Source organism: Glossina fuscipes, unplaced genomic scaffold (genome assembly GCF_014805625.2).
Source record: "Glossina fuscipes isolate IAEA_lab_2018 unplaced genomic scaffold, Yale_Gfus_2 237, whole genome shotgun sequence".
Classification (NCBI taxonomy): Eukaryota; Metazoa; Arthropoda; class Insecta; order Diptera; family Glossinidae; genus Glossina; species Glossina fuscipes.
The window spans coordinates 239,654-253,776 of NW_023998580.1; the positions used below are offsets into that span (position 1 = coordinate 239,654).

A 14,123-nucleotide genomic window follows, 5' to 3' on the forward strand; every position below is an offset into this window, starting at 1 on the left:
GTCTCCTTCTAGAAACTATATTTTGACAAAGTTCAGTCAAAGTAGATCCAACTGTGGGCTTTTCAGCCCATTTAGTTGCTTTTGCGAAACCCCATATCACATCTGTAACTTAATCTCAATATCCGACTTTTTAAGTTCTATCAAAGCTACTCTCTACAATAAGCAAGATTTACCGATGTCGTATTTAAACTAGTTGTCCATCGTTAAAGGTTGGTAAGATTCGTAGATAGTTTCTGTACGCTTGCGTTGGTTTTGGGGTTCAGTCCCTCCTTGGGTCTGTAGGCCGGAAAAAACCAAGTACACATTCATGGCGCGTTACCTGTGTCATGCATCTGGCAGTTGACGAAAAGTTGAACAATAATCCGTAAAATTTTAACGGAGAAGGGGATTAAAAATGTCGCAAAGAGTATGCGTAATAGCAAGTTTCCTATAAAAGCGTATAAAAACTGAATAGTTGCCGACTTACATTACAGTATCCATTTTTCCTAAAACCCATCAATATGACACGTAATTTTACGAATCGTCACAGATGGAAGAACAAAGATAGAAAGCCGAAATTTGATTATTTCTTGATCGATATGAAAGATGTTGTCCAAAAAAGGCTTGATCTGCTCACATAAACGCACATCAAGCAAAAAACTGAAACGATTTCAAGACATATTTGTAAGCCCATTAGCCTGTAATCTTCGACCTTGTGAATACATTTTTGAAGAATTGGTGTCCGAGTATTCGTTAGAGCCACTTTAGTTTTCAGTGCACAAATGGTGGTTTTAGTAGCACGTGCAGAATTAACGGTTAAATAAGCAGGCCAGCTCGTTCTAACTTTATTAACAAACAGATTTACTAAAATTAGATATTAGGTAATAACAAAATTTCCTGAAAAGATGCATTTGTTTGTATTTGGAATTTTTTCTCCTGTTTCTTTTTTTAATAAGTTCGCCTTTCAAAATAGAACAAAATGGCAAACACGTTCCTGAAACAATTGCATTTTATAGTAAAACTCTTGTGGTGGTGATAATATCGACCAAATGGCTAAAAAATATACCTTGAAAGCGGAATCCCGTAGAAGACGCCTTAGGGTATTATAAAACATTTTAAATTTGGTTGCCATCAACGTGTGGATCTACAAGGTAGCAGGATTAGCTCGGAAAATTAGCTTGTAACGAAGCAACTCTCCCCGTCCTATTTTATATAATCGCTTCTTTTTTATTGTTTAGTATGACTAACCCGCTGCTCCCTGTTACTATTAATCCATCTATATACATTCCGTTTGCTGACTTTAAACCCTTCCTTACTACCATTCTGTTTCCGACTTTACCATCACTTAATCCACCTTCCTGATTACACACATTTTGCTTTCCGACCCTATTACCGTTTAATCCTCCTGTATCATACGTATTCCACGCTTTTTAATTGTCACCGCATATTCCCCGTAGACTTTTAAGTTTATTTGCATATTAGATACTAAATAAACTACACACGTCTTCTGGCAAACTAGTAGTTGACACTTTAATCAATTAATTTATGATCCTTCATGTAAGAAAGCCGTTCGTATATACCTAAGCAACCATTTCAAAAATCAACTCTATGCTTAGCTAATTGAACGTTCCTGCGTTGAATCTGTTATTTTTCCTTAAAATCGTTTAGCCATATAAACTTTTCAAATATTATGCCAAAGTACATATCGAATCAGTTCGTTTTACGTTTACATGCTTATCTGCATATCCCTGAGGCCAAGCTAACTACTCTAAATATGGAATAACTTAGGCATTTGAAAACCTGTGTTCTACACTTACCATTATGTATACACACTCATCACACCTTACGCTAAGCTGCATCCCCTTCATAGTTAGTTTTATTTGCATGCCCAAATTTCTAAGCTCTGCTATATATTCCAAATGATTTACAATCAATCCCGCTATGCCCAATATTTCTTTTCCCTTGTAACCATTTGTGTGCATGCAGTTGTCAATTCTTACCCTAAGCTACACACATATCCCAAGAGTGCATAAATTTGCTACGCCAAAATCGGCTTTACGCATGCACATCAGCTATCCTACTAACATCATTTATGTATGCTACTACCTACTAACCCGATTGCACTTGTGTTAGTTCTAAATGCTAACAAACCAAAACAAGCTTACAAAAACCAAAGCAGCACAGCTGCGATCGCTCTTTAATTGTACTTCAGCACTCAACGAACTACAAAATAACGTAGGTTTTGGTCGGATAAATGATCAAAGGGGCCAGCGAACAAAGAGTTAACCCACCTGAGGGGAAATTCTCGCTAGTAGACACTAGTAGTCCATGCAATACTCTCCGATGGCTTGAACGTACCTAGACTGGCTCTGAGGGAGAAAGTAAAGTAGTAGAGACAATTTATCCAACATACTGGGTGCCTCTTAGAGTACGCAAGAACTTCCTTGAGAAACAGACTAGGATGGATATGGCTGCTTTAATTTAAGGACTCGGCATTACCACTGCTGAGGCACAAGGTCATTTTCCAAAGCAGACAAACCTAGTGAAACCGCGAACTTTTTTATCCGATTAAAAAAGCGATTCGTAACATCCCGTTAAACTGCGCCTGCCGTGCTGGTTTTCTTTTTGGATTTTCTACTTTTTACTTCTTATCCTGCTACTTTGTAACTGCTTGCAATTTTGTGAACTACTAGACGTAAGAAACAGAACTTTATCAAATAAAGAAAAAACTTTAACATCCAAACTGTATCGGAAGGACCATTACATTATTTCATTTCTTGAATTCACAAATTTTCTTGGGACGGACCAGCGGGAAAGCTGTAAGCTACAGCTCAGCTAAAATACTGGTTTCAAACTGAGGAATTGAGCGTGGACCACAACAACAATCACGAAATTACCTTCAGTCCATTGGCAAATCTAACTGCTCGATAATCTTGGCAAATTTTGTTATCTAAGATAAATAAAGATGTATGCGGAAAGTATACTTCTAAAGTAAATATTACACGCAAAAAATGTATTCAAGGAGATTACTAATAAAAAGGAGTAAAGTATAAATAAATAATTTCCATAAAGATCTTCTTAATATATCCATTAATAAAAAGAATTCCACTAAAACAAATATATATATAGTCAATGACCGTAAATCTTGTAATATCAAATAAAGACAAATGCTGCACTCATGTATGTTATGTCATGAAAAAGTATTATCTAAAGATATCTACTTTTTTCTTCAGAATATTTCAGCCTGAAATCACAAATCCTGCAAGTCGACGGCGACCACAAATCTAGTGTTAAGTGTAACTATCAGAACATTTGAAATTTTTAAAAACGAAAGTGATGGCAGAATAAGAATCCGCAGTACGTTTCCAAAGATTGATCATCTAGCTAAAAAGCTTGACAAAATAATTCTTAATGTGGTACACAGTTAAAATTAAATAGATAAATTTAATGTCTTTGCGTTATTACAATTCAGCGGAGTAAATCTTTTCAAAAATTTCGATTTTATTTTGTGTAATAAGTTATCAATGTTTTGCCGCAGACATTTCAAATGTGGTCATTTCTAACTAGGAAACGCCAGTAGTCAAAACGACGACTTTTACGCTTGTGAACTGAAAAGTACATGTGCCTTGAAAACTCTCCAAAATGTCGTTATAGGGCACATAGTGTGAAATATCACACGAACTATTTGCAAATGAGAAAAATTTTGATTAACAAGTTATCCATCTTGCAAATTTCCTAACTATTGGCAACTGCCTAAGATTATCCATCTTTGCATCAACATTTAATTGTGTGTGAATGTATACTTTGTTAAACGCTCATCTTGAAAGAATAAATCTTTTTTAAAGCTTCATCACAAATTTGAACTTTGTGGAAGCGCTATATAATGAACACGTCTATCTACCCATGTGTGACGACTTCTCTTCCTATTGATCGATAAGATGCAGTGCAACATAATTCAGTACCAATGTACTTTAACCTGTTTGGAGATATTAAAATTTTCAATATTAGAAGTGTGAATAATGTATTATAAGATAACTAAGAAAATAATATTCGTCCGTAATCGAATCCCCTATACCCATCACCATTGTTCTAACTATTCGCGTGTTATAAGGATATTGGCAATAAAATTAAATTTTAAGCTTAAATACTATTCTCCCACTTCACACATTTTTCTCTCTTATATGTATCTTGTGCCTTCTATATTTCCCGTTTAGCGTCTTTCCGTATTTCTCTCGCTCACCGTTGTAGTTACTGACTAGCTCGTTTCTAAAATTGCCGACAATCCGTGGCTTATGTTGCTCTTGCGAATATTATTTCAAACGGTGAGAACTTTGTTAACACATTTAAAATGGTGTTCATCGTCCAACTTTTCATTCCACCTTTTTCAAACTTTTTCAAAAACTTTCACTATTTCAATGAATCAGACGATAATAGTTTTGCCAAAATTATCCTTTGGTGTTTTCTTTCTGCCCATCGATTTCGATATTGTTTTCCGTATGACTGTTTAATAAATTTTTTCGACATGTGAGAAAACCAAGGTCCAAATATTTTCGAAAATTCGCCTTGGTGATACAATTGCAACTCACCAATGGATTTTGAAGAAGTCTTCCTCCCCAATCTGCAGTTGTGGACAAACTCTCACTATAAAGCACATTCTCTGAGACTGCCTTAACTTTTCCTTGGCTAGAAGTATTGCATTAGGAACGATTAACACTTTGGACATTCTGCAATCAGCTTCAGAACATGTACATAACCTATGTTGCCTGTGCTCAATGTCTTTTTTTTTAGTCTAAGAATGTATTTCATTAGTCTAAATTTACAATAATAATAATAATAATAATTCTTTCGACATGAATGCAGAACCTCTATCGCTAATTATTCTAAGATTGCATAGATGACGTTGTTTGAGCTTCGGCTTTTCAACATCGAGTTTAATATTAACAGTTGGAGTAGAGTGACCAAGGTTTTTAATAAAAGTTTTTCGGTGAGCGTGAAACTGGACATGTCACATAGTTAGTTAATTAACTTATATATTTATATATATTTGCGAATTCACAGTTTTGATCAATATTTTAATTCCACTTTCTTTCATAGTTTTGTAGTTAAAAAGTTGAGAATTCCGTTATCATCCTTAATTGGTTGTTCACACATGAAATGCAGTTAAGCTCAGTTAACAACCGAATTCGATTGACTCTTAGAAATAAATGTTTTCCCAAGTATTGTTACTATAGCGAAGTATATAAACAAAAATAAAGAAACACTAGAAGTAAACGCTGTACATGTGTTTGGTTAGACCCACACTCGAGCATGCCTCTGTTGTGTGGTCTCCTTCATATAGGTACTATATAGGTAGATTCAATTGAATCTATTCAAAAGCAATTCTTGCTGTTTGCCCTTAGAAATTTGGGTTGGGATCCGATTGCCTCTCTTCTTCCCTATGAAAATAGGTTGCTTCTGCTGTCCTTACCGTCTCTTGAGAAACGTAGGTTTGTTCTTGGCGTTTCCTTTGTGATCAATGTAATAAAGGGTGCTATTGACTCGCCTTTATTACTTGGTGAAATAAGCTTTAATGTCCCTAACCGCTTCTCTAGGCACTTTATCTTGGTTAAGCTTAGTCAGTGTAAATATAATTATGAGCTGTTTAATCCGCTCAGAGTAGTTTGCAAGAACGCAAATGACGTCTATCACTTATTCTCGTTATCGGACTCTTTAAAGTCCATTAAAGGAACATTGCTTAATACGCGCGATTTACCTTTGTCTTACTTAAACTAGCTAAAATAAATAAATAAATAAATAAAAATAATCATCTATAAATTAAGAAGAGAAAAGAAGAAGCCTCTCTGCTGGATATGCACATCCTCAACCGGTGCAAACAGGTGTTGGGGTGAACACTTAAGCCGTTATAAACATGCAAAAGCTTGGCAACTGGTAATAGTAAACATGTGTAGTTCAATTTGCGAATCATACAAAGGTTAAAAGTTTAAGAATTCATTTAGATACGACGTAGGCAGACGACGCGAGCGTTGGGAATAGTTTTTTTGATAGAATTTAAAGAACGCGCTATTGAGATTAGATTACAGATTTTACAATGGACCCCAAACGGGTTGTAAAGCTTACTGTTACTGTCCATTGACTGAGTTCTATGAAAATAAAATTCCTTGAAAAGCTCTCAGGAAGATGAAAGTCATCCCCCCTAGTAATGCCAACAAATCGTAAAAACTATTTTTTAACTTCATTAAGAAGGAAATACCATGTATAAATCTATGTTCCTCTAATGACTGAGTTAACAAAGCAATTCATTTTCCATTTATTTATTTATTTTTATTTAGTTACACATGAAAACCAACTAAAATAAATTAACAGTCGAATTCAAATGACTTTAGGAAGCAAATCTTTAAGCAAACATTAAAAACTAGTATAAAGAATATAAGGGGAAGTAAAGAAAGAAAAAAATAATAATGATAATTAAATAATAATTCATATATAGGTAAAATAAGAACAAAAAAAAGGAAACAATCGAATCTTTTATACCAGCCACCGTTTATCTAAAAAAAAGAGTAGGGAAGTAAAAAATAAAATTCGCATGCTTTGTTATGTGGAGCGGGCGAAGTTGATTTCTTCCATTCTCAAACTGAAAGTTTTTGTTGTAGACGCACATGTGTGTTTAGTTGTAGGCATTTCCTTTGAAAAGTTTAGGTTAACTCTAGATTCTTTTGCAAATTTTCAAGCGGTATCTTAATTTTCGCTAACAAAAGAAAGTTTACCACAAATACTACAAAGTCATCCAAACAGACAGACGAGCGGACGAAGCAGGTGACATGTTTAGATGCATTAAAGGGTTGTAGCTGGCCAAATATTGGTATTCTTTATACGGTTTTTGAAGCTTGTTTCTGAGTCGTATAAAGCTATTGAAAAAATAATTACATTTTGATATACTATAAAGTTGAATAGGCGAAGTATATTTTTTCCATTTTTGTCCACAAACGCTAGAGTATCGCCCATAGAATATGCGTTTCAATTTTTGTACATTTATTTGCTATAGTTTATGAGTAATGAATAACAAACAAATTTTTCATTACTTTTGAAATACAGGAATGTTCTCAGTTTACATGGCGATGTAAGCGGGTCTCTTCACTGATTTAGCCCATTTTCAATATCGAACTGCGTGCAAAAAGTAGCCGGACATGCTTATATAGATTTAAAATTTGGTGCTGATTAAGATTTTATATACTATTTGGGGTCTTCGATGCTGACTTCTGGGGGTTGCAAACGTTTTAACAAAATGAATATACCTGTCATCCTTCGGCGATGATTATAAGAACATATACATAACCAGCACAACCACAACCAGTACAGAATTGCAAACATTGCAAACATGCAAAAGTTGACATAGTAAACAACACCAATTAATTTTCGAATCATAATGAGATATTATCCTTACAAGTTAATTTAAATACGACATATGCAAATCGCGGATATTAAACATAGTTGTTTCGATAGACTTTAAACAATCCGATATTGAGATTAAGTGACAGACATCATTTAGGGAACAGTTTCTGTGGAATCTATATCTATATAGAAAGGAAACTAAGCAGCATACGTCCACAAACTATTGGTGTCGCTAATCTTTTATATAGCTTTTTTCCAACTTATGGGACACCAGGCTGAAAAAAGCCTAGCGTTGACGTAGCTTTTCTTACGGACTCTTCAACATACAGATTAAAATCGAATAAAACCCATAAATCGGTAAACTAATCTACATTTTCCAATTTTTTATCCGTTCTATGTCGCATAGGTGTAGGAATTACGATTTGCGGCACTTTGGAGAATTTTCCGCCTCATTATCGCCGTTAGTAATACTAATGGTAACATTATTTTCATCACCGCTTAAAATTGGTAGAGTTATGTTCCCAGGTTTTGAAAGAATAGAGGTTGCTTAAGTTGTCATGGATATTTTGTGTAGATTACACAGATTGTTAAGTTTCCGGCGGACAATCCGTTGTATTATTATTTTCCCAAGGAAACGGTCGTATTTCTCGTAAATTATTCACATTTAATAATTAAGGTTTGGCTCAGTAACTATTAACTAACTATAACTGTTTAAGCAACGTTGTAAATCTCATTATAATAGAAGACATTTAGAAAGCTCCTCGTAATTTTTAATAATTTCTTAATGTCAAAAAAATAATTAATTTAGCGAAACAGCCTTATCACGACGTTTTTGTAATATCTTTTAATTGTTCTGAAATATTGCATACGGTCTATATATTAATCACAATTATGCTGTTCTTAGTCAACTATTGAAGTTTTTTCTCGAAATTGAAGAAGAAAACTTCACAAAAAGTCGTGAAAATGAAGTGATTGTAAATTCAGTTGACTACTCGATTTAAATCCAATACATTACGAAAAAACGTCAATTTGACCAAAGTAATTAAGATAAGTAAAGAAATTGTATTCGGCTGCTGTCGAATCTCGCGTACTCACCACCACTGAAATCTTTCGCTCGCAATGCTTTTATTTATTTTTATAAAAAAGGGAATGGGATAAAATTTATCTTCTTACTAAACGTCTTGTTCAGAAAAATTAATCTACCACGTCGTGACGTCCACCATAATTTATTTAGAAGTAACACATTTAGCTTTTCGCATTCTGCTCTCCAAGTCTTTTTACTTGATAAGAACGGTGATTTAAAAAAAAATGTATCCCTACATACATTTTCATTTCGCTTTCTGTATTCTGCTGTCCAAGTCAAGTATTGACACCCATACCGCTGCCATCACAGCATTCGTGCTGTCCACCATATTTATTTTAGAATTAATGCATTTTTTGACAGGCAATATATCTTCATTTGAGGAATGCGCAAAATAGTTTTATGCATCTTGTCTTGTTTCCCCTATAATTGATAAGCATAAAACCTCAAAAAGGTGGAATAAAGAAAATTTACTCGCTTGTAATTTTGTGTGGAAACGGCCGATTTTTTCCATTTTTACACATAGATAGTATAGATTTTCGTAAAGTAAGAACGGAAAAGTTCCGCCGTCTGTCTTTTATAATTTGAGACTGATGAGGAAAAACCCACAAATTTTATGTTAAGAAAAACGGAGCTGCGTTTAGTTTACGCTTACTATGGTTTTGTACTCTGACCAATTTGGCTCACTTTCAATACCAACTTGCGTGCAAGGACTTCCAATGTTCAAGTGTGTTAACAACATATAGACGGACAGACATGGTCCAATCAATTCAGAATTTCATGCTGATAAAGAATATATATATACATTATGTAGTCTGAAGCTTCCGCCTCAGTGGTGCATACATTATGACAAAGTGGGTATATCCCCATCCTTCATTGATGGATATAAAAATTGGCATGCATGGCGGATTATGTTTCTTTTTTGCAAAGACGATGTAGAATCAACTATACGGGTGAAAATTTTTACCGGTGAATCCGTTGTATATTATGAGCAAACCAAAGCTTTTTTGCTTTTGAAAACACAAATCAGTTTACGTTGTACTGCGGGTATGAGTTTTGACCAATTGCCTATTTCCAATATGAACAATGTTTCAATGTTTTTGCTAAATTTGCAGATAATACTTTAATTTTTCCTATCATATGCTTCCACAAAGGAGCATGGACGGACGAAAGAATACCTCGACAACGATTCAGAATTTGATACTGATTAAGAATATTTATTCTTTATGAGGGTTTCTTTCTGAATGGTTCAAACGTTCGGGCAAAGTGAACACATCTTTAACATCTATTGGTGGGTATAACAAATATTTTCTCGAGATTCGGTTTGAAACGAACGGGTTTGCATATTCTATTAGATTACCGCATTACCGTCTTTTAAGATTCTTTTTATTTGTATCTCCGGCGCGATAATGTTCTAAACCCTCTGCAAATGTGCATTTCTTCAGCTTATAGCTACAGCGAAATCACAATGCGATTAAATTTTGTTTACATAAACGTTGTCTAAGTAAAAAATAGATGCAGCGGAAACTTTTTTATTTATTTATTTTTTAAAATTTATTTTTTTAGAAAAACGCGTGTGATTTTAGTTAATATTTTAAGTTAATGAATACTGCAAATTTCAGATATAATTAATTTCAGCAATACTTGAATTATTAACCACATAATTTTTTCGTTTACATAAATGTAATTATTTTAAGTGTCAATGCAAATCCATGCATTAAAATACGTTCTCAATGACATAAATTACTGCAGTAATGTGCTTCCAGCTAATTTTTTAAGTAAGCGTAAACACTCACAAGGAAGCCATATGCGCAATGCAATTAAATTCATTTTGTTTAGAGATTTACCTATATATATATATAGAGAACAAAAGATATTTACAAAGTAAAACATTGTTATACTTTTAATCCTTAAAACATAAACTTGAGGCTTTTTCATCCTTAACAGCGCGTGATCAGAATACAAGACGCATGTAAATTGCGTTGCGTTACGTCCAAAGCTTAAGGCTCCGTGTCTTCTATTCTTGTACATCATACCTGCTAAAATGAAATGAAGCGGAATTTTCTCAACAAGTTTCAACAGATATTGTAAATACTTACGGCAGTAAATTTGGTTGCTGCTTAACTGTCCCGTTTTCAATTTTCATTGTCCTTATTATATATATAGTACGCACTACGAAAATTTTTCCCAACGAATTAAAACCAAAGTATGTCGTTACAAAATCTAATTAAAAATTGAAAAAGTAGCTTCCACACAATTTCATTAGATATAAATATAAGGCAACAAATTAGTTAATTTTGCCTTTTTGTAGATAATAAATGCAGCAGATAATAAATGCAACAGACACCATATCGTTTCATATATAACAAGGAAGTAAAATAATTTCATCACATAGGAAATTTTATTTGTATGTAAAGGGAGGGGCTTAATTAAGTTATAAAAAGAGCGAAAAAAATAGAAGTACTTGCGATAATTTCTAAATCAGACAAACACGATCCTCGACCAACAAAATTTTATAGTATAATAAAAATATTGTTTCTAAACTATTCATTCATATATTCTAGGCGACGAACAAAACCTTAATTAAAAACAATAGAAATTTTAATATACCGCTATAAAGCTGTTATTATGTCATATATTTTTTTGCGTATATTGCAGCGGATATGATACAATGTGATATAAGTCTATTCAAAATAATAACTGAGAATCATACCACATTACATGCACATAGAATTTTCTACTGACCGTGAGCTTATGTTTGGACGAAGGTTTGCGTAATTTTTAGGTTTATTGGTGCAATTTTAATAAAAAGAAATTGAGATGGAAGAAGTTTAGGGTTAAAAAAAAATATTCTAGTCAAACTTGATCTGATGAGAATGAAAACAAAGTAATCGGAGATTTTCTGTTGAATTGGTGGTATGGAAGCACGCGAAATCACCATGCATTAGTGAGAAGTTTATCAATACCACATATTTCCACTAACTCGTCTTTATTTACCAGATTTGTAAGTTTTGTGCGCTTCCCGGTTTTCTTATTTTGTTAATAATAATTTTGTTTGATTTTACATCCTTTACTTTCTTTCCTTATATGTAGTGCTTCGTTGGCAATGAAGCTATCGTTTCTCCAATTGTTATTAGTATATTATGGTTTTTTCTTTACACGCTTTTAGGACGATAACTTTTTTTGTAAAGTTTTCCCAGATAATTTAAAGAAAATAAAATGCACACTGCGCATTTAAAAAGTTTTGCTCGTGCTACGTATGCAACGATTGATTCCAATGATAATGTTAAGTTCATTACAGCATTGACGATACGGATTTCTATAATCTCATCTCATAAAATAAGTGCGACTTCTTGAAAATTTCCAAACATCTTTCTTTACTTATTAGTGCCTTGAATAAATACTGTTCTCTGATCAGAAATCCTAAAGTCGATAAAGAAGATAGTTCGACACATATGCTGTTGGAATAGCAATCCCGTCAACGGCATACCGGCGTCTGTTAATTCTACCATCGTCTCTCCTTTCTTGCTGAAAATAACTTCTCCGAACCAAGAATATATATTTACTTTGGCTTAGTTTAATAATCTTCTTCTTTTTTTCATATTAATTTAGAAACCTTTTATGGTAAAATTTCCTAGCGAATTTACAGACGCAATTGTAAAAAGCACTTTTATTTCATTTTATTCCATAACTTATGGGCTTCGAAAATTTGGCAAGAGCAGTGTCTAATAATAGATAACATACTGAAGGAATTTGTAACAATTTTTAAAAACAAGGACATGTTTTTATCAGAAAGATCCAGGTACACTTCGAATAAAAAAAATTAAATTAAAATTTAATTAGAATTTATTAAAATTTTATTAAATATTTTTATTAAATCAAAATTTAATTATATTACAATTTTTTTTTATTCTTTCTAGAAAACGGCTTGCGATATGTGAATTCTAGTGGAAGAGATCCTCAAAACTCAAATCCTCAAAACTCAGCTGGAAAACGACGTATTTTAAATGTTCGGTTTTTGTTGCTTGCGTAATCGGTATGCATAGAAAATGGTGCAAGCGAAAGCCTAAATTATCTCTAAAGATCATTGTAAAAAAAATAATATTTGTGTCCAGTTACAAGAATAAATTTCAATTAGTAAAAAATTTTTCACAACAATACTCCCGGAACTTTTCACAAAGTGAGTTTAACAACAAGTCGCAATGGCAAACATTTCTATTTTATAGCCATCACCGGAGAATAAGGTGTATATTGATTTCGTCAAAACGTTTGCAACTCTCAGAAGTAAGCATCAGGAATCCCACAAAGTATATATATATTCTTGATCAGCACCAAATTTTAAATCGATTTAAGAACGTCCGCCTGTCCGTCTGTGTAACGTATGTTGTAAACATTCTCCTGGCCGCAAAAGTGAAACCTTCGACTTCAAATTTTGCAGAAACGTTGGAAGTTGCTGCACGCAGTTTGGTTGACAATAGGCTAAATCGGTCGACAGCACTACATAATCTGAGAACACCTCTGTTTTTCAAAGGAAATGAAATATTTATTGCTCATTACTCATAAAGTATAGCAAATAAATGTACAAAAACTTAAATATTTTATGGATGAAGCTATAGCATTTGTGTACAAAAATGAAAAAAAAATTGATCACGATTACTTAATATTGTAGTGTATGCAACTATAATTACTTTTTCAATATAACATAACGTGCAGAAACAAGCTTCAGAAACCATAAAGTAGATCAATTCTTGGCCAGTTACAACCCTTGAGTGCACCTAAAGATGTCCGCCTATTGGTCCGTCCATTTGTTTGTTTGCGCAACTTTAGTAGTATTTGGGGTAAACATTCTTACATCAGTGAAAATGAAGATATTGCCTAAAAATTTGCAAAAAAATTTGGAATTGATCTAAACTTTTTAAAGGACACGTTTACAACTCCCACATGTCTCTACTACAAAAATTTTAATTGTGAAAACAGAAGAAATCAACTACGCCCACTCCATATTATGGGGTATGAGAATTTTCCTTTTTTACTTTTATGTCTTTCGGGGTAAACGGTGATGAGTATAAAAGATTCGGTTCCAACTGAATTTAATTTTCTTACTTGTTTTTTTTCTTATATAATCTAAGTCCCCTATCTGTTTAACACGGTGGTGATACTAGTATCTTGGTAGTCGCGATTTTTACCTACTACGCTACTCATGCGGCTAAACAGTCGATTTCGCAATATACATAGTATACTGAAGACATCTAGGATTGAAGTCATTCTTATTGAACCCAGTCTCTTCTAACCTCAATTTTCCGCATGCAAGTAAATATGAAATTTTGTTTAATTTTGTATAATATGTACACAGAATTAGGTCCAATATAAAACAATGGAATACCATGTTAAAATATAAGCGGTACATTCACTAGAGCAATTAGAAGGTTGAAAAAATTTGGGCCAGCGACTTCTACAGAGAAAAATGATAAACAAATGGGAAATACGAGGGTACTTAACAGTTGAACTCGATGGTTTTGACATTTCTTTACTTGGAATAACAGTTTTCCATTTAATATTATTGATTCAGCTTACGCCGACGCTAATCATGGGACCTTCAAAATTGCATTTGTTGTCGTTTAATTTGAATAAATCTGCTGCCGGAGCCCCTCCAAATACGCTTAGAAGCTTATGA

General features: G+C 33.4%; 1 protein-coding gene across 7 annotated transcripts in view; it reads right to left on the bottom strand.

The window, feature by feature from the left end:
• LOC119642613 overlaps positions 1–14,123 on the bottom strand; it is a 143,149-nt gene that overhangs the window by 107,138 nt on the left and 21,888 nt on the right. The gene's annotated exons all lie outside the window — the stretch shown is intronic.